Raw genomic sequence first — 20,739 nt, 5'->3', positions numbered from 1 at the left:
AGTTCCAACCAGGGCAGAAAGTCTGGGTTCTGGAGCCTGTGGCTCCCAGGGCACTCCAGGACAAATGGAGTGGCCCTTACCCAGTGCTAGAGAGGAAGAGTCAGGTCACCTACCTGGTGGACCTGGGCACAAGCAGGAGCCCCAAGAGGGTGATCCATGTGAACCGCCTTAAGCTCTTCCATGACAGGGCTGATGTGAATCTGTTAATGGTAACAGATGAGGATCAGGAGGCAGAGAGTGAACCTCTCCCTGATCTTCTGTCATCAGACCCAAAAGATGGCACAGTAGAAGGAGTGATCTACTCAGACACCCTCTCTGGCCAACAGCAGGCTGATTGTAGGAGAGTCCTACAACAGTTTCCTGAGCTTTTCTCCCTAACCCCTGGTCAGACCCACCTGTGTACCCATGATGTGGACACAGGAGACAGCATGCCTGTCAAGAACAAAATCTTCAGACAGTCTGACCATGTTAAGGAAAGCATCAAGGTGGAAGTCCACAAGATGCTGGAATTGGGAGTGATTGAGCGCTCTGACAGCCCCTGGGCTAGCCCAGTGGTCTTAGTCCCCAAACCTCACACCAAAGATGGAAAGAAAGAGATGAGGTTTTGTGTGGACTACAGAGGGCTCAATTCTGTCACCAAGACAGATGCCCATCCAATTCCAAGAGCTGATGAGCTCATTGATAAATTAGGTGCTGCCAAATTTCTAAGTACCTTTGACTTGACAGCAGGGTACTGGCAAATAAAAATGGCACCTGGAGCAAAAGAAAAGACAGCATTCTCCACACCTGATGGGCATTATCAGTTTACTGTTATGCCCTTTGGTTTAAAGAATGCCCCTGCCACCTTCCAAAGGTTGGTGAATCAAGTCCTTGCTGGCTTGGAGTCCTTTAGCACAGCTTATCTTGATGATATTGCTGTCTTTAGCTCCACCTGGCAGGATCACCTGGTCCACCTGAGGAAGGTTTTGAAGGCTCTGCAATCTGCAGGCCTCTCTATCAAGGCATCCAAATGCCAGATAGGGCAGGGAACTGTGGTTTACTTGGGACACCTTGTAGGTGGAGGCCAAGTTCAGCCACTCCAACCCAAGATCCAGACTATTCTGGACTGGGTAGCTCCAAAAACCCAGACTCAAGTCAGGGCATTCCTTGGCTTGACTGGGTATTACAGGAGGTTTGTGAAGGGATATGGATCCATTGTGACAGCCCTCACTGAACTCACCTCCAAGAAAATGCCCAAGAAAGTAAACTGGACTGTGGACTGCCAACAGGCCTTTGACACCCTGAAACAGGCAATGTGCTCAGCACCAGTTCTCAAAGCTCCAGATTATTCTAAGCAGTTCATTGTGCAGACTGATGCCTCTGAACATGGGATAGGGGCAGTTTTGTCCCAAACAAATGATGATGGCCTTGACCAGCCTGTTGCTTTCATTAGCAGGAGGTTACTCCCCAGGGAGCAGCGTTGGAGTGCCATTGAGAGGGAGGCCTTTGCTGTGGTTTGGTCCCTGAAGAAGCTGAGACCATACCTCTTTGGGACTCACTTCCTAGTTCAAACTGACCACAGACCTCTCAAATGGCTGATGCAAATGAAAGGTGAAAATCCTAAACTGTTGAGGTGGTCCATCTCCCTACAGGGAATGGACTTTATAGTGGAACACAGACCTGGGACTGCCCATGCCAATGCAGATGGCCTTTCCAGGTTCTTCCACTTAGAAAATGAAGACTCTCTTGGGAAAGGTTAGTCTCATCCTCTTTCGTTTGGGGGGGGGGTTGTGTAAGGAAATGCCTCCTTGGCATGGTTGCCCCCTGACTTTTTGCCTTTGCTGATGCTATGTTTACAATTGAAAGTGTGCTGAGGCCTGCTAACCAGGCCCCAGCACCAGTGTTCTTTCCCTAACCTGTACTTTTGTATCCACAATTGGCAGACCCTGGCATCCAGATAAGTCCCTTGTAACTGGTACTTCTAGTACCAAGGGCCCTGATGCCAAGGAAGGTCTCTAAGGGATGCAGCATGTCTTATGCCACCCTGGAGACCTCTCACTCAGCACAGACACACTGCTTGCCAGCTTGTGTGTGCTAGTGAGGACAAAACGAGTAAGTCGACATGGCACTCCCCTCAGGGTGCCATGCCAGCCTCTCACTGCCTATGCAGTATAGGTAAGACACCCCTCTAGCAGGCCTTACAGCCCTAAGGCAGGGTGCACTATACCATAGGTGAGGGTACCAGTGCATGAGCATGGTACCCCTACAGTGTCTAAACAAAACCTTAGACATTGTAAGTGCAGGGTAGCCATAAGAGTATATGGTCTGGGAGTCTGTCAAACACGAACTCCACAGCACCATAATGGCTACACTGAAAACTGGGAAGTTTGGTATCAAACTTCTCAGCACAATAAATGCACACTGATGCCAGTGTACATTTTATTGTAAAATACACCACAGAGGGCACCTTAGAGGTGCCCCCTGAAACTTAACCGACTATCTGTGTAGGCTGACTAGTTTTAGCAGCCTGCCACAAACCGAGACATGTTGCTGGCCCCATGGGGAGAGTGCCTTTGTCACTCTGAGGCCAGTAACAAAGCCTGCACTGGGTGGAGATGCTAACACCTCTCCCAGGCAGGAATTGTCACACCTGGCGGTGAGCCTCAAAGGCTCACCTCCTTTGTGCCAACCCAGCAGGACACTCCAGCTAGTGGAGTTGCCCGCCCCCTCCGGCCAGGCCCCACTTTTGGCGGCAAGGCCGGAGAAAATAATGAGAATAACAAGGAGGAGTCACTGGCCAGTCAGGACAGCCCCTAAGGTGTCCTGAGCTGAGGTGACTCTAACTTTTAGAAATCCTCCATCTTGCAGATGGAGGATTCCCCCAATAGGGTTAGGATTGTGACCCCCTCCCCTTGGGAGGAGGCACAAAGAGGGTGTACCCACCCTCAGGGCTAGTAGCCATTGGCTACTAACCCCCCAGACCTAAACACGCCCTTAAATTTAGTATTTAAGGGCTACCCTGAACCCTAGAAAATTAGATTCCTGCAACTACAAGAAGAAGGACTGCCTAGCTGAAAAACCCCTGCAGAGGAAGACCAGAAGACGACAACTGCCTTGGCTCCAGAAACTCACCGGCCTGTCTCCTGCCTTCCAAAGATCCTGCTCCAGCGACGCCTTCCAAAGGGACCAGCGACCTCGACATCCTCTGAGGACTGCCCCTGCTTCGAAAAGACAAGAAACTCCCGAGGACAGCGGACCTGCTCCAAGAAAAGCTGCAACTTTGTTTCCAGCAGCTTTAAAGAACCCTGCAAGCTCCCCGCAAGAAGCGTGAGACTTGCAACACTGCACCCGGCGACCCCGACTCGGCTGGTGGAGATCCGACGCCTCAGGAGGGACCCCAGGACTACTCTGATACTGTGAGTACCAAAACCTGTCCCCCCTGAGCCCCCACAGCGCCGCCTGCAGAGGGAATCCCGAGGCTTCCCCTGACCGCGACTCCTTGAATCCAAAGTCCCGACACCTGGGAGAGACCCTGCACCCGCAGCCCCCAGGACCTGAAGGACCGGACTTTCACTGGAGGAGTGACCCCCAGGAGTCCCTCTCCCTTGCCCAAGTGGAGGTTTCCCCGAGGAACCCCCCCCCTTGCCTGCCTGCAGCGCTGAAGAGATCCCTAGATCTCCCATTGACTTCCATTACAAACCCGACGCTTGTTTCTACCCTGCACCCGGCCGCCCCCGCGCCGCTGAGGGTGAAATTTCTGTGTGGACTTGTGTCCCCCCCGGTGCCCTACAAAACCCCCCTGGTCTGCCCTCCGAAGACGCGGGTACTTACCTGCAAGCAGACCGGAACCGGGGCACCCCCTTCTCTCCATTCTAGCCTATGTGTTTTGGGCACCACTTTGAACTCTGCACCTGACCGGCCCTGAGCTGCTGGTGTGGTGACTTTGGGGTTGCTCTGAACCCCCAACGGTGGGCTACCTTGGACCAAGAACTGAACCCTGTAAGTGTCTTACTTACCTGGTAAAACTAATCAAAACTTACCTCCCCTAGGAACTGTGAAAATTGCACTAAGTGTCCACTTTTAAAACAGCTATTTGTCAATAACTTGAAAAGTATACATGCAATTTTGATGATTTGAAGTTCCTAAAGTACTTACCTGCAATACCTTTCGAATGAGCTATTACATGTAGAATTTGAACCTGTGGTTCTTAAAATAAACTAAGAAAAGATATTTTTCTATATAAAAACCTATTGGCTGGATTTGTCTCTGAGTGTGTGTACCTCATTTATTGTCTATGTGTATGTACAACAAATGCTTAACACTACTCCTTGGATAAGCCTACTGCTCGACCACACTACCACAAAATAGAGCATTAGTATTATCTATTTTTACCACTATTTTACCTCTAAGGGGAACCCTTGGACTCTGTGCATGCTATTCCTTACTTTGAAATAGCACATACAGAGCCAACTTCCTACAGCGGATATCTGCAATGTACCTTTCCAAAAATAGCTTATGTGAGTTCAGTGTGCAATGCAATTCAAAATATCAAATTACTTTAAAAAAGAAAAGTCACTAAATGAATCCAGATTTTTCTGTTAAAGTAGACTTAAGTTTTACTAGCTTATTGAGTACACATCGAATAATGTATTAGAAATTCAAAGTATAACTTTGAAAAATCAAATTACATGCAAAGCTAAAACGAAAATGCGAGTGGTAGAAATAATTAAACAATTTTGGGTGTGAATCTAGTGTACACTTTAATGCGGGCCAATGTAACTATTACTACAGCGCAAAGGAAAAAGAAGATTTTGAAAGCCCCCCCCCAAAAAAACACAACAAAAATGGCAATCCTATTTCTAGCATTTGATGAAGTACAGGGTTGGGGATGTGGGGAGGGGGATGCCTTTCACTCAAAGCTACACATTAAAAAAAATTACACAGGACTATTCTTTTTGGTCTAACTTCCTAGATAACCAAATGGCTCAGTTAAAAATAAAGGCAGATGACACATTTGGTGAACTCCTGAGGAAAGCCTAATTTCCTGCATCAATGGCGAGTGTAACTTTATTGTGATGTGTCCAACTTAAATTCAGAACACAATGACTGAATACAAGCCCCGCTATCACCACTTAAACCACAACACTACTAAGAAAACAGAGGGACCGTCATATGAAATACAATTCTTACAGAACTCAAATTATACTCCAACTTGAGATTTCCTTCCTCCAACGTCAAAAACCACCATTAATGTTTCCAGTACATTAAAATTCACTTGGATCTTTTTTAGTTATACAAACAAAAAAAATATGAACAGATAATAATAGCTACCCATTTCCACATTGAAGGGATTGTTAGAACATCTGATACCGTGACACTATGACTAAGTCCCCAAGAGACTAGGCTTACACTGACAATTTAGAAGTTCCTACACCCTTTATTTTTGAGTCAGGTGAAAGAGCCGCAGACCACATTTTATACTACTTTTTGGGTTAGAATATGTTCCGACTTCCTTATTGGTTACAAAAACGCTGCATTTTAAAATATGGGTTTAAGGGGCCTACTGTATAGATCTTTGAGTACCCAGCAATTCTCAAGGTAGAATAACAGAAAGATACCTCTTGAAGGAGATGCCTATGTTTGATCCAATAACAGGTGTGACTCATCATGACATAACTTTCAGTGTTAATGCGCCTACTGCGAAGCATAGCCTAACATGAAAGTCAAAGATTAATATTTTAAGTGGATAGCTCGCGGTTACAGCTTTTCTAATTTGTATTGTGCACATCAAAAGCTACAGTTCTTGTTATATATCAAAGTGAGCTATGAATCGACATAAAGGGGCTACATTCAATCTGCAAGGCATAAAGTTAGAACCTTCTGTTTTTTCCTCTCAGCCTTCGGCTATTCTCAGGTTGCTTAAAAGGTGTTCCTTTGGTTTGTCAGCCTTACTACAAGTTTTTGTAGACTCCACACACGTTTGAAATGCTGTTTCTCCAGACTAAGCACTCTTAACATGCAAACCTACTAGTAAGGATAAATCTTGACTTCTACCCTTGGTAGCCCTCAATGTCTTGGGTAACATTTGCTGTACATTGACTTACATACTTGTACGATTCATTGTATCTGTAGATCTGTGTGACTTAAAGCGCTCTGGCAATCAACAATGGTACAAATACCGGTATAGAAGAAATTAAATAAAAATAAACTAGCAAGCACTATATGAATGCTTGTTTGTTTATTTATATAGGCAGAAACACCGGAGATGTGGCCTAGTGCCTAGAGCTGCTGCAGTTGGAACCTGGTGACCCAGGTTCAAATTCCCAGCCTTGGTGCTCGGCTTAACATTGTGTGAATCAGGGCAATTCGCTTTTTCTCCCTGCACCTAAAAATGTTAAATATAATGCGTGAGAGTGTGAAACGTATTTGTGAAACTAGCCACTTACTGTGCGTGATCTTGGAGATCGCAGGTAATGCACAGCACTCGTTGCTTCATAGCTATGCTGGCGCTACACAAATACCAATAGACTGGATTCCTACTGTGTACGCATCTAAAGTCCCAAAAAACTGTCTCGGAATAATATTTTATCTCTTAAGCAATTGTGAAATGAAAAGGTCAGTGCCACTGGAATCAAGCATCTAACTGAATGAGAGTCGAACAAGGAGTGTCTGCAGCCCTTAAAGTGGGTCATGTGTGTTGGGCCCAGCTTGAAGTGAAAACAGGAAACTCCCCTCACCCCGTGCAGGAAGCTTCTCTGAATATAAAGCAGACAACGTGTGGGCGCTGCTGCTGGCCTAGTGTCAGCGAACTACTACTAGTGAAAGTCTACACATTTTGCGCAGGCGGACTTGGATCCCGCTCAATAAAAGCTGCCGGATGCTCTAGGTTTCCTGTATTGGCGGAAGCAAATACTACGGAAGCAAGTAGAAACAGTGGCGTTACATCATCAATGATAGTCTTTTTAAAGCAAAAATATGTCCCCAGTAAAGGAGCATTGTGGAAGCAATCACGGTGTTAAGTACCCCAGATAAATCGCATTTGTAAAACCATGTATGATTTCAAAGACACAAGGAAAACAGCAAGCAGAACATATGGTTTACCCAACATCTGGAACTGACAGATTCTTGGAAGGCCACAGAAAGTTAAAATGTCAGAACACTCAGGCGCCACGTGCCCCGGAAATTGGTCAAGCAGGGAGGCTTTCCCGTGAAACAGAGGAGACCAGACGTCTCATCTGAATTCATTAAAGTTTTTCAAGAACCAGTCCGTTATAATACCCTCGACCCCCACCCGAGGAGATAGAAGTGGTGCCATGTTCAGTGCTAAATTTGCAGCACGGTTGCTGGTGGACAGTAGCGCTGCTCATTTTTGAGAACAAAGTCAGTTTTTTTTCTCATCAGACTGACCCAGAGCAAGAGACAAAAAAGGCAGAAAATTGAGTAAAGAGAAAGATAGGAACTTACTGAGGAAGGGAGAAAGAAGGGATAAAAAGAACTAGCAAGAGCGTGCTGAAGAGGCAGCAAGTGCAGGGTTGGGAAGAAGGAGACAAGATGCGGGATCAGGGCCAGGCAGCCCTCGTGTACTCCATGCAATTGGCTGAACTAGCACAGTAGGGGTCTTGAGAAAACCTTTGGCCTACTTGTAGTTGGTGACTTAGTCCACTACGTCAGACTACTGAGGTTTGGTCTAAATGTGAAAGCAGAAGCCCACCAAAGTTCAAATCCTGGCTTGTCACCATGGCTCCGGCTTCTTCCCCTGGACCACACCACAATAACTGTACAAGTTGGGGGAGCCTAGGAATGGGGCCAACAGTAGATGTTGGTATTACACTCTGTTGAAACGTGCTGCGAGTGCAAGGGCACTGCTTGCTTAGCTCCACGTGAACGTTGTGAGGAAGGGATTTCTGCTCACCGAAGCAGCACTCTCTCTTAATTAAATAAATGGCGAACAGGTGGAAGGTGAGATAAGCTCTGTGAACACGGAAATGTTATTTGAAAGGTGAGACCTTCCTACCAGGATTTCAGTTTATTTAGACTTATAAACTGAATGTTGGTTCAGCGACTTGCTTAGTGTAAATAAAAGGTAAGATGAGAATTCTCTGCATGGTAAGCCCTGGTGACAGGCCCTGTCACCCGAGCTCGACTGCCATCGTCCCCTGCATGATTTTACCGCACCTACCTGGAGCACTGGCAGGCCTGGCCTGTTATTTTCCGCCTCAGTGAACCCCGGGGATCTGCCACCTTTCCACCTGGCACCACATAAAGGAGCTGCTGTGGTGACACAAAAAAGCAGCTAAGCCTTTCCAAAGAGCTGGGGCCCACTCCGGGCACAAAGAAAGATGCCATTATCTCACTAGTAGACGGGGGATCAAATGCCTAACCCACTTTGCGCCCACCGCATCTCTTTGGCACAGGTAGGGTAGAGACTGCTTTCTTGTCTGGCCTTTGGAGGAGCTTGGAAGGTGAAACGCTCAGCAGTGACAGTGCCTACATGCACCGCCCTGGCCTCTGCACAGACTTGGGGTTCAGGGCTGGCTATATTATGAGGTAGATAAAGGCACAAAAACGAGAAATAGAAAGGTGAGCAGTTTACCTCTGCAAAGGTCTGCGACAACAGGAAATGTTTCAAATTTTGATACAAATGTGTTATGTTGAAATCTGCATATATATATAGCGGATGGTGGATTAAGTGGCAAGTGCAGCAAATCCGTTGTAATGTGGAATAAGTCTAGGATGTAAAATCACAAGGAGGAGTTACGAAATGTTCAGTTTTGGGTATTCGAAAAATGATACCAGCTCAACAGTCATCACCAAAGCCATGTCCACCTGACTTGCACATGGGGGTGGATACTCTACTGTCGTCCATGGCTTTATGCCAAGTCCCTCCTTCATCCCACTCTCTCTTTAATCAAAGCCCCAGGGTTGGTTGTGGCTTCCAGGTGGAAAGTGTGCAGACTACCACCAGCCGCAGGCACTGGTTTCACTCTTTGCTCAGGGTTGGCCACCATCATGTGCATATCAAAGAAGGCATCATGTCCCATGTTCTTTCTCAATCACTCCACTACTGGATGGCTAAAGGTGACATTTGGAACAATGCCTGCCCATCACGTCCAGGTGCAGGTAGTGGGCCCAGCTCCCCAGCATGCTCTCACATTTGGAGGCTAGACGTACAAGTGGCTTCTAAGGATGGGCGATCTGATGCCAGTAGTTCCAGCCATGATGCCTCTATTGAAAGTCATACTGAAAGAATTTATGTATTTTCCTTGCATTCTACTTCAAGTACTATATTTTTAATAAAATAAACCAGACTGCAAGTAAAAAAGCGGAAAGAAAAAGCCTGGACCGGGTGGGCTAGTTGTGCATTGGCATTAGGAAACTGAGGATCTTTGATCAACATGATTATCTGTGGAGACTCGGGTCTCATACTTGTGATGTGAAGAGTGAAACCCCAAGTCCCAGAAAGCTGAGGATATGGCTATAAAGCCAGGACAGGCTGAAGGAATAGCTATCAGGACCAGGAACGTAAGGATCCACTAGACACCAATTACTGCTTTATTTAACTACACATCCAGGGGTGGGTGCAGCACTTTCACAGATTACTTTAGGTAGGATGATCAGATTTTGAGAACCCCAAACTGGGACATTTTGTACAAACAGAAGACGTACTACACTGTCCCGGCAATTGTGGGACCCTTGCTCACCCTAGGGCAGTGGTCTCCAAACATTTTAATGTCGCCCGTTGAAAAATAAAAATCATTGCCCCCCCTCAGAATTTTTCACAAATATTTTATAAAGACCGCAATGTTTAAATATGTCTACAGGTGTTCAAATGTTGCAGTTAAGTATTGTTACCTTTTTTTTTTAATGCAATAACATGTTTCTGCTTAAAACAAAACACTGTTATCTGGGTAATTTTGCTTTTGGCCAGAGCTTGGCGGCCCCCCTTGCGATCACTTGAGGTCCCCCTAGGCCCGCCCCCCAGTTTGAAGACCCCTGCCCTAGGGCCTTGGAAGCCTCGTGGCATAGTAGACAAAGCCGAAGCACAGTTAAGTTCCTTGAAGCCGGGCCCTCGCTTAAGTCGTAATTCTTCACCTGCAAACAGTGACCTCAGTGGAAGCTCCCGCGAGCCAAAGCTAACAAGTGACCATTTTCTACTGGACGCGGAAGGGCTGGAGCCTGAAAAATAGCTCCTGTCAGGAGCTCGGCGTCGCCAGCACAAGGAGACGTGCATAGCTGCCTCCAGGGCGTGCCACGTTTCCCGGGCCACGTCACCACAGTCACTTCCGGGTGTTTAGTGTCAGCCTCCATGGTTACTGAGGCGACACTTTACTCAGAACCCCGCGATGGGTCACCAGGCCCCGCCTTCTGAACAGGGGCCACCCGAATAGGCCCAGAGGGGTCTGGCCCCAAAAAAGCAGGGCTTGGACCATGAAAACTGCCCTCTTCAAATATCACTGTGGGGAGTTTATACAATCGCACACGTCATCTTACCCGTTGTGTCGGAAGGATAAGTTTCAGCCAGTTCTGCCTTTTCACCCGTTAGCACTAAGCATGCAGTGGAATAACCCGTAGTTTCACATTTAGGACTATAAACGTTAGCCTGCAAGTCCCACCATGCGGAGTACATTTTCATACATCCAATACTGTAATCCAACCCTGCTCAGCTCAACGGTATTCGTTGTAGCAACGTGAAGGAGGAGGAATGATTGGGACTGAAACACCCAGATTCAAACCTGTGATATGCGGCCTACGTGTTCAGTGGACGGGGCATTAATCTACGCCTCCAGTGACATTCTCTAGGACACCTAGAGGCCGAAGAGAATCCCTATGCATAAACATCTGTCGTGTTAAAATCGATTTAGTTGATAACTGAAATAAGTTTCACGACGCCGAATTTCGGAAAGTACTTGTTTTTTGTCTCACACCTTCCCCATGGACAGTGTCAATGTTGTTCCCAGTGGAACGCCAGTCCAGAGTTCATTATTCCACACAATTTTGCACATAGTCTCACGCCTAGCGTGAAGGCCCATGTTGGAGCAGATGTAACAGATAAGGGCAATGTCAGGCTGGCAGTGCCAGAAGGGCTGGTTTTACTGTTGATTTCTCTGATGTTACCGCAAACACTGCGTGCAGCAAGCACAAATGCATGCGGTTTCCTTTACCTTGAAACAAATATACCGCTTGTCTTTACTATTCAAAACTGCCCCCGTTTGTAAACGTGGGCAATTTTTTTGTTTTTTTTTTAACTATCTGATTCATAAACGTGAGCCACTTTCATTATGGGGCCTGGGACTATTCTTTGACCCAGTCTGATCCTGAATAAGGGTGAAAGACATTGGCAGGGCCACTGGATTATGCAGTTCCACAACTGTGAGTTTTTTCCCCACTCATTATAGATTTGCTGCTTTTGCCACCTAATCAGTCATCTGGTGCATAATCTGCATATTAAAAAAAAAAGAAAAGCTGTTCCTAACTCAGAGGGATCAAAAGTTACTAAAAATATGACATGTTTTGCATACAGTGAAAGGCCCTTCACAAAAGGTTAACTGGTCATCTTCCATTTGCTTATTTTTGTATTTGATTGCCATTACCATGTATACAAATTACAAAATAATGAAGTAATACTATAAAAAGTGTTGCATTCAGCCACATAATTTGCCTTTTCTTGTTGATAATTTAGTCAACCCTGCCGCATAATTCCAATGGGCTGGGGGTAGGGGAAAAGGCAGAGTGAAGACAGAAATTGATTACCATTCATTGAGCTTTCTACTGACATTTGATAATTTGAGATCCTGGTGGTCTTTCCGATTTACTATGACATTTTCAGACAAGGAATGGGTCATAGTACTGGAAAATTATAATAAAGGTTTTAGAGATTCACCCCTCATATTCAATTACATCAATTGCATCGGTCTCCCGCTAAAGTTTACGCAGCTAAGGTTAGCCCCAATTCTAAGTGTTGGAGATGTTGAGAGCATGAATGTGACATAGTTCACATTCGATGGGAATGTCCAATAATCCGTTCCTTCCGGTCACAGATTGAAAGTTATCTAAAGAAATATTCACTGGTTAACCTTTCCCTTACTCCTTCATTATCAATGTTACATGATATAACAGGTTTGGCATCCATCTCCACACATACTTTTAAATGTTTTTTCATAACTCTTAGTTTAGTCAAAATTTATATATTACATTTCTGGAAATCAAATACTATTCTAACACTTAACTCTTTGCTGAAAGATATTTGATGTAGCGCATTTTGAAAAAACGGTTTGTAAATTGAATGATAATCTACATCATTTTGATTATATGATATTTGATTGATATGTGGGGCCCTTTTTTTAGAAATGTAAATCATGTCTAAGTTTTAAAGTGTTATTTTGCCAATATATTTCTTCCTGATATTTGTTTCAATTATCATTGAAAACTATTGTAATATGTTACTCTTTCTTGAATTGGTTCATTGCTGAATATATGTGGAAACTACCTCTTAGGTAATTGTTATTTCCTCACTCTTTATATCCATTTATGATTATTACTATATCCTTTTGTTCACTTTAGCTTTGTATTGCATATATATTGTTTTAATGATTGTTAGTTTTTTATACTTGAAAATGTAATAAAGAATTTATATAAAAAATGAATACATTGAGTTAAAGTAATCATGGAAACAGACTTTAGATTCCATACCTGATGTCAATATTCAACACCTTTGTACCAGGCTCAGCAAGAAACCCTTTAGAGCATGTGTAATTAAAGGGTAAATACAGGAAGGCTCGTTGGTTGTGGCTGTCTTAAGCCATCATAAATTACATTTATGGGTCACCGACTACCTCAAGGAGGTCTACTAGTGATTATATATATATATATATATATATATATATATATATAGTACATTTTTAATGTTGCCTTAAAGCTGGAAAGAGTAATTTCATGAGCTGCACTGGAAACTCAATCCATTCATCAACTAAGCATCACTTTCCATGCATGCATGAATGAATAAACAATTGTAAGCAACATAAAAGCTGGAGACCAAGGGGTGAGAGAGACAGTAGGTAAGTGACAGGGTACAAGAGAGCACGAGTGCACGCGGAGCAGACTAGTAGTACCAGTCTGCCCTCATTACCCACTTATAAATGACAAACAGAAATGAGTAAACAAGTGAAGCTGGATACCACGTGGATGAGGTTAGATAGAGTGGGTGTACCGGTAGGGCCTGAATCTGGCGACGCTACCCATGTATAAAAGAATATTAAAATGTCACCAAGGGTAAACCTGGAGACCATGTATTGTCTGTATTTAAAGTGAAGGCTGCTTGTTAGTAGGCTGGCGGGGCCTATCAGCCTCAAATCTGACTTTCTTGTCCCTGAATTACTAATAATGCAAATAAAAGTAAATCTAGAGACCATATAGCGTATTTGTATAGAGAGCCGGTGGGAATCGAGCCATGTCTTAGGCCGGCAGCCCTTCTCACCCGTTGCTATCTGTGAGTAACAATACTGAATAAGGACGTCTCTTCAAGCTTTCAGCTTGGTGCCCGACACCTTGGGCTTTTTATTTGAGCTGACAATGTCATAGCCACCAAGGTCTCAGGCCTGGCCGATTAAGCCCCAAAACTTGACAGCTAAGCATCAACAAACTCTCAATCTTCTCCTGCATGGGAGGATCACCCCCCCCCCCCCTAATCCCCCATCCCGGGTATCTATGACCACCTGCCAACCTCCACTGCCCACCCAACTGAATGTGCACAAGCCACACCTCGGAAAGCCTCCTGACTCAAAATACCAGAGACATTGAATTGATATAGCGCTCGCTACAAAGAAACCTCTTGGGTAACGAGTGGTGTTAGCACTGGACTCCTTGTTTCTAATACCACCCTCTAAAAATGAAAGAGCATGACCTGCGGATTATTAGCAAACCTCTGCAGCCGGCGCATGCTTAGTTAGCTATCTCAGAAGGGTGGCTAGTGAGCAAGATTAAACGACGAATTGCATTGTGGTATTTGCAGTCCTGTATTTATAGAGTAGCCTAGTCTCACTAGGCTCACAGAGCCCAGTAAGGAGGCACATGAATAAACATGATATGGAAGAAGTACTTCTATTTGTCATTGGGCAACTGGAGATCACCTCAACACACACAACCCCACCATACTGTAGAGAGGCTACAAGAGGACGTGGCACCACACGTGACTTAACACAAAACGTAGATACGCCAATCACCCCCTCTGGTTTGATGGCACTGGTAGCCATATTTCTGACTTAATAAAATGCCTAGAAATCATGACCAGAGTATATTTAGCACTGCATTATCGTCTCTGCCAACCAGAACAGTCATTCGATAACTAGCCAGTTAATGGACACACAGCTGTCATCTTACACCTCTCAAAGCACAGTAACCCTGAACTTTTGTCCAAGTGTCATAAGGAAATACCCAGGATACATTAAGCTGTTAAAGGAAACTCTACAGTTGATGCTTTGTATCTATGCCAACACAGTCAAAATAAGATAACAGTATAAGATAAAGGAACAGGGTGTTTCTCTTGAAAACCCCGAATGGATCTAGCTCGCCCTACTGGACCTACGATGGGCACCGTTGCAAAACTGTGGACCAACATGCTGCTCGTCTGGCTCGGATCCCCTACACAAATCCGCCCCCGAAAACAGATCTCGAACTGCCCAGGTCACGTTTCTAGCATTTACCTTAGAGTTTTCCTCGGTTGTGATTACAGCACTACAAGTACCAGAGTGCAAAGCAAAGACACTGGGGTAGATGAGCTACTCTCACCTGCCTGGCATGTGACAACTCGAAATCTCTTGAGAGAACCGCTTCAGTTTTACAAGACAAGCGCGAAGGAGCCAAGGCTAACACGCGATGAAGTGGAAATTGAAATAGATGTTAAATAAAACAGGGTACAGTACCTTTTTTCTGAAGCCTACTTTCTGGAGGCTTCCAATCTATGGTGTCAAGCCTCAGGGAGGTTAAAAGCTCCTTTAATGTATGTTTGAAAAGCTGGGTTGCAGACAGGAGGAAGGAGGAAGAAGGCAGCAGGCACGGAAGTGTCCTCTGAGAGCAGCAGAAAGTTCAGCCCAGGCCCACGGGGTTTATAGGACGAGCTCCTGAGGGCGGCGGTGGCAGCTTCTCCCCATCAGCAGCGAAGTCAGGAAATGCTCAGATCTGTGCTGCTCAGAGATAGCGACGGGGCAGGCCCAGGGCGTGGGAGGAGCTGGGGTGAGAGGGAGTGCCAGACTTACCTGCAGCCCAGCGGGGTGAGGCGAGGAGGGAGGCGCACTCTCAGAACAGGTGCATCTGGTACTGAGGGAGGGGGAGTCGCACCCTCCTGCATCAAGGGCATTGTGACCCGGGGGAAGGGGGGGCAGCCACGGGCAATCCATCCACCCAGAAAGACTCATTTCATGCGTAACGCCTTCGACCACCCTGGATTTTTGTTTAGCCGTTAGCGCTGTGCATTCTGGGATTTGTAGGCAAAGACTTGTAGGTAGAAAAGGGGAACTTCAAGCCCCGGAATTCAAATCGCCCTTGCCTGAACAGTCAAGACTCATTCAAGGGTCGAACATGACATTTCGCCACTGCATATCTTCCCTCCCCTTCGCACGTAGTTGCCAGAGCTCTCAAGGTTTCACAGGTCCGTATATAGATCACCCACTCCCTTTTTAGTTTCCATTGTGGGAAAAACCTAGAATGCAGAATCTACTGTCTTAGGAAACTCGAAAACTCTTGATTATACAGAGCGATCTGTCTCATTGAAACCGATACTTCCCTTTTCTGCACTCCTCTGTAGCGTCCCGATAAAATGACACTTACCCATGGTGAAGCTGCGTGAAGTTGACTGCGGAAATTAGAAACTGTATTAGTTAGTAGTTTCTATTTTTAACATCGTGCGGGTGTACATATTGTTCCACGAAGTCAAATCGGTCTAACTAACAAAAAGGCTGTGGATTCAGAGTTTTTACTGTTGAACAATTTACCTAGGACGAAGTGCATATTTTCATTGTCAGACATCTTTATTATCTGCAGCAGACAGTTTTGTGCATAAACTTTATAGCAGCATGTTTTCCAAGGTGAGGCAATATCATTAATGTTATTCTGTCAGCGAAACCGTATCTCGGTCCTGGGCCTTAAGTCCTTAAGGAAGACCCTAGGTAGTTAAATAACACAAAATGTATGCCCCAGATCCGCTTCAGAAAATGTACCACAGTCGTAGATCCATGCCCTCTTGAGGAGAGCAAGTAGTTAACTCCAGGCCACAGGGGACACCATTTCTGAAGTCCAGGACTTACCTTTTGGAAATCCTTGTCTTAGGTATGTGGGTGGCAGTGGGCGGCAGTTTACTCTCTCCGTGGTGTTCAGTGGTTCGCCTCGCTGAGATCTGATATACATTTTGTACACTGAGTCCCACCACATGAACATTTTCAGCTCAGGCTCGAATCTGAAGGAGTTCGACGCCTTCCCTCTCCCATTGGCCCGACTCCTCTCTTCCAGGGAAAGGACCACCATCAGCTATTTCTGCCTATTAAGCAAAAAAAAAAAAAACCTGTGTTTTTTTAAGGCCAGTGCTGTGCTGATAAAAGTAAAACCACAAATTGGCGAAAGCAAAGTTGGCTAAAAAGCACTGACTAGGAAGGCCGCAGTAAAATTGGCCTCTTGCCAGCTAACTGTGAACTATAACTATAGAGAGTTGTTACCATTAATCCAGATCTGTTTGTATACAGAAACCCAAGGGTTGCCAGCATTTAAGCAAACAACTAGCTATATTACATTAAGTGCCCTACGGAATTTGCGCCCGCTTCTTGCCACCCTCCCCGCACATTTGTATGATATAAGGGGTCGCATATGCAGCCCCCTCCATAACAGGGATCAGCGCTGTTTCACTATCCACTGTACCCCACATACAGAAGTCCTCCGCTGGAGGAAGATCCATCGCCTACCTCGCGGCAAAGAGCTGGAACCCTACCCCTCAGGCAGGCACCGTCCTTATCTCAATTTAGGAAGGACCTTAAGACTTGGCTCTTCGACTGAAGCACCGAGGACTGACCCGCCCCGCTCCCCAAGCGCCTTGAGACCCTTACAGGTGAGTAGTGCACGCTGCAAACTCGGATTGATTGTGTTGATTTTACACCAGCACAATCAAGGGGGGGCGTCCGCTCATTCAGCGGGGCATGTCTCATTCAATGACCGTGTTTTTTATGTTGTCACTGACTGTTTCCATCCAGCCTGATAAACTTTGGGGCCAGTGGGCTGGGGACTGCCTGAAAGTGCCAACTGACAAGTCTGCAGGGCCCAGTTAGTTTCCCCGATGGTCTTCTATCTCGCACGAATATTTCCAGTTGTCTGTGCCTCTTGTAAGGGAGAAGCTTGTGGGAGGCAAGAGTCTTGGCTGTAGTCGCATCATGAGAATTACGTGGTTCTTACTGGCAAAATTATGTGGCACCGACGCAAAATATTACGGGGCACTGAAATGCACCATTATCCAGTATTGATGGGCCATAGGATGTTGCATGCGTCGAGCAATATCGTAGCAAACATGGGCAGACAAACGTAGCACTCATGCCAAGTTATCTCGCACGGCTTTAGCTGTCATTCGTTTCACTTGTCAGGAAGGGATTGGCAGCCATGTTTTGTTTGTCAGGCAACTGCCTCGTGCAAAATGAGGCCTAGAGGCCGACACTTCAAATAGGAAAAGTGAAATTACACCTCCCAGGACGTTTACTTTTTTGAGCTGATTAAGAAGGAAAGCGTGAAAGTCACAAACACCAGACGGAGCTGTGGCTTAGCTTGGTCAGTAAGATTGGAGGGGCGTGAGCTCCAGATTTCCCCAAAATCCGACAGACACCTACCCATGTCTGACTGAAAGCATCTGTCCCCAGCCGTTCAGCATGAAAGACAATTAGTAGGGGGGCATAACACCCCATAACCTCCACCCCACTCCCCCACAAGCTATGCCCTTGAAACGGAGTCTGTTGACTAACAACCAATGTACAGGGATACAACAATATGTAGCAAATGTCGCCCTTGCTCTCGGTTACTATCTAAGAATAATACGAAACGAGAGCCTGGCACTCACCCCCTGTGGCTGCATGCGAGTTCTGGTGAGCTCAGGGTGGGGGCGGTTCCAAGCTACATAACAGGCCCCGTGAGCGCATCCTCAGTGCGCGCGCTCTGTTCACGTGCACTAGAGTGATATTCCCATCACCCACCGCGGCCCTACATCAATGCCTTTTACACTCTCCTCCTAAGTTCGATGCGGTGATTAACCAGCTTGGCCAGGACAAGGCAGAACAATCCGGGTTTTTTCTGATTCTACAGACAGCATTGAGGCACCTGCGGAGGCCACATAAAGCCTGGGCAAGCTTCCCTCCGATGCCTCGGCAGCTGGCGCAGCCCCTTGTACTGTCCGTCGGCGAAACGTAGACAGTCGCCATTCACAAAGGGGACAGGAAGCGGCTCGTGGGCCACCTGTTCTGCGTCTGAATCAGTGCTCGGTGGCGGGGGCCTTGTGCGCGCTTTGCACTGCCCCCCATGCTTGTCCAGCGTGATAGTTCTGATGCGGCCGCCCAAACATAGCCCGAGGTGTGTGTGAGACAGAAGCTGGCACCGCACCTCTGCAGGAGTGACTGAAGTGTACGCTGTCGCTGCACATGCTCTGTTGGTTCTTTGTGCGTTCCCGTAGACGGGCACTGCTGCAAATGCTAAACCAGTTTTGTGTGCGCTTGAGTCAGAAGTCCATGCCTCTGGTGGTGTGTGTCTATACCACAGAAGCATGTGCTGGTGCGTGAGGCAGAAGCTTGCGCTGCTGCCAGTGCTACATCTCGTGTATGACAGAAGCTTGCGCTGCTGCCAGTGCTACATCTCGTGTATGACAGAAGCTTGCGCTGCTGCCAGTGCTACATCTCGTATGTGAGATAAAAGCTTCCACTCCTGCCAGCGTTACATCTCATGTATGAGATATAAGCTTGCGCTGCTGCCACTGCTACGTCGTGTATGAGTTAGAAGCCTGCACTGCTGCCCGTGCCACATCTCATGTATGTGATAGACGATTGCACTGCTGCCCGTGTTACAGCTGATGTATGATAGAAGCTTGCGTTGCTGCCAGTGCTACATCTCATCTATGAAATAGAAGCTTGCGCTGCTCCCCATTCTACAGCTAGTGGGGTGTGAGATAGAAACTTGTGCTTTTGTGTAGGAGGCTGGCCTGGCTTATAGTGGGTACCAAGGGGTACTTACACTCTGTACCAGGTCCAGTTATCCCTTATTAGTGTAGAAGAGGTGTTTCTAGCAGCTTAGGCTGATAGAAGGTAGTTATAGCAGAGCAGCTTAGGCTGAACTAGGAGACATGCAAAGCTCCAACTATACCACTGGTGTCCTATGCACAATATCATAAGAAAACACAATACACAGATATACTAAAAATAAAGGTACTTTATTTTTATGAGAATATGCCAAAAGTATCTCAGTGAGTACCCTCAGTATGAGGATGCCAAATATACACAAGATATATGTACACAATACCAAAAATATGCAGTAATAGCAAAAGGAAGTAATGCAAGCAGTGTAAAGTTACAGTAGATTGCAATAGGAGCACATCGGTATAGGGGCAACACAAACCATATACTCCAAAAGTGGAATGCGAACCACGAATGGACCCCAAACCTATTTGAGCTTGTAGAGGGTCGCTGGCACTGTAAGAAAACAGTGAGGGTTAGAAAAATAGCCCACCCCAAGACCCTGTAAGGTAGATGTAAAGTGCACCTACAACCCCCAGAGAGCACAGAAGACGTGATAGGGGGATTCTGCAAGGAAAACCAACACTAGCAATTCAACAACAGTGGCTTTCCGGACCTGAGTACCTGTAAGACAAGGGGACCAAGTCCAAGAGTCGCTACAGTGTCGAGAGTGGGCAGGAGCCCAGGAAATGCCAACTGAGGGTGCAAGGAAGCTGCCACTGGATGGAAGAAGCTTGGTGTTTTGCAAGAACGAAGAGGACTAGGAACATCCCCTTTGGAGGATGGATGTCCCACGTTGTGAAGAAGCTTGCAGGGGTATTCCCATGCAGAAAGACCGCAAACAAGCCTTGCTAGCTGCAAGGGTCGCGGTTAGGGTTTTTGGATGCTGCTGTGGCCCAGGAGGGACCAGGATGTCGCCACTTGGATGAGGAGACAGAGGGGGTACCCAGCAAGTCAGGGAACCCTCACAGAAGCAGGCAGCACCCGCAGAAGTAACAGAACAGGCACTTAGAAGAGGAGTGAACTGGAGTCCACCCGAAGTCAGAAAAGGGAGTCCCACGACGCCGGAGGACAACTCAGAAGGTTGTGCACTGCAGGTTAGAGTGTCGGGGACCCAGGCTTGGCTGTGCACGAAGGAAATCCTGGAAGAGTGCACAGGAGCCAGAGCAGCTGCAAATCATGCAGTACCCAGCAATGCAGTCTAGCGTGGCGATGCAAGGACTTACCTCCACCAAACCTGGACTGAAGAGTCACTGAACTGTGGGAGTCACTTGGACAGAGTTGCTGAGTTCCAGGGACCACGCTCGTCGTGCTGAGAGGGGACCCAGAGGACCAGTGATGCAGTCTTTTGGTGCCTGCGGTTGCAGGGGGAAGATTCCGTCGACCCACAGGAGATTTCTTCAGAGCTCCTGGTGCAGAGAGGAGGCAGGCTACCCCCAGAGCATGCACAACCAGGAAACAGGCAAAAAAGCCAGCAGGATGAAACGAGAGAAGGTTGCAGTAGTCGTCTTTGCTGCTT

The 20,739-nt window shown here is 46.5% G+C and overlaps 1 protein-coding gene across 1 annotated transcript in view; it reads right to left on the bottom strand.

Annotated features, from left to right (window-relative positions):
• GALNT6 (polypeptide N-acetylgalactosaminyltransferase 6) overlaps window positions 1–15,155 on the bottom strand; it is a 175,518-nt gene extending 160,363 nt beyond the window's left edge. Inside the window, exon 1 of the mRNA XM_069230890.1 lies at window positions 14,898–15,155. The gene's annotated coding sequence lies outside the window, so the exon portion shown is untranslated. The remainder of the gene's footprint in view (window positions 1–14,897) is intronic.
• Between the last annotated feature and the right edge of the window lie 5,584 nt (window positions 15,156–20,739).

The sequence above is a fragment of the Pleurodeles waltl genome, chromosome 4_2 (genome assembly GCF_031143425.1).
Source record: "Pleurodeles waltl isolate 20211129_DDA chromosome 4_2, aPleWal1.hap1.20221129, whole genome shotgun sequence".
Taxonomy (NCBI): Eukaryota; Metazoa; Chordata; class Amphibia; order Caudata; family Salamandridae; genus Pleurodeles; species Pleurodeles waltl.
This window is presented reverse-complemented; position numbering and strand designations above follow the sequence as displayed.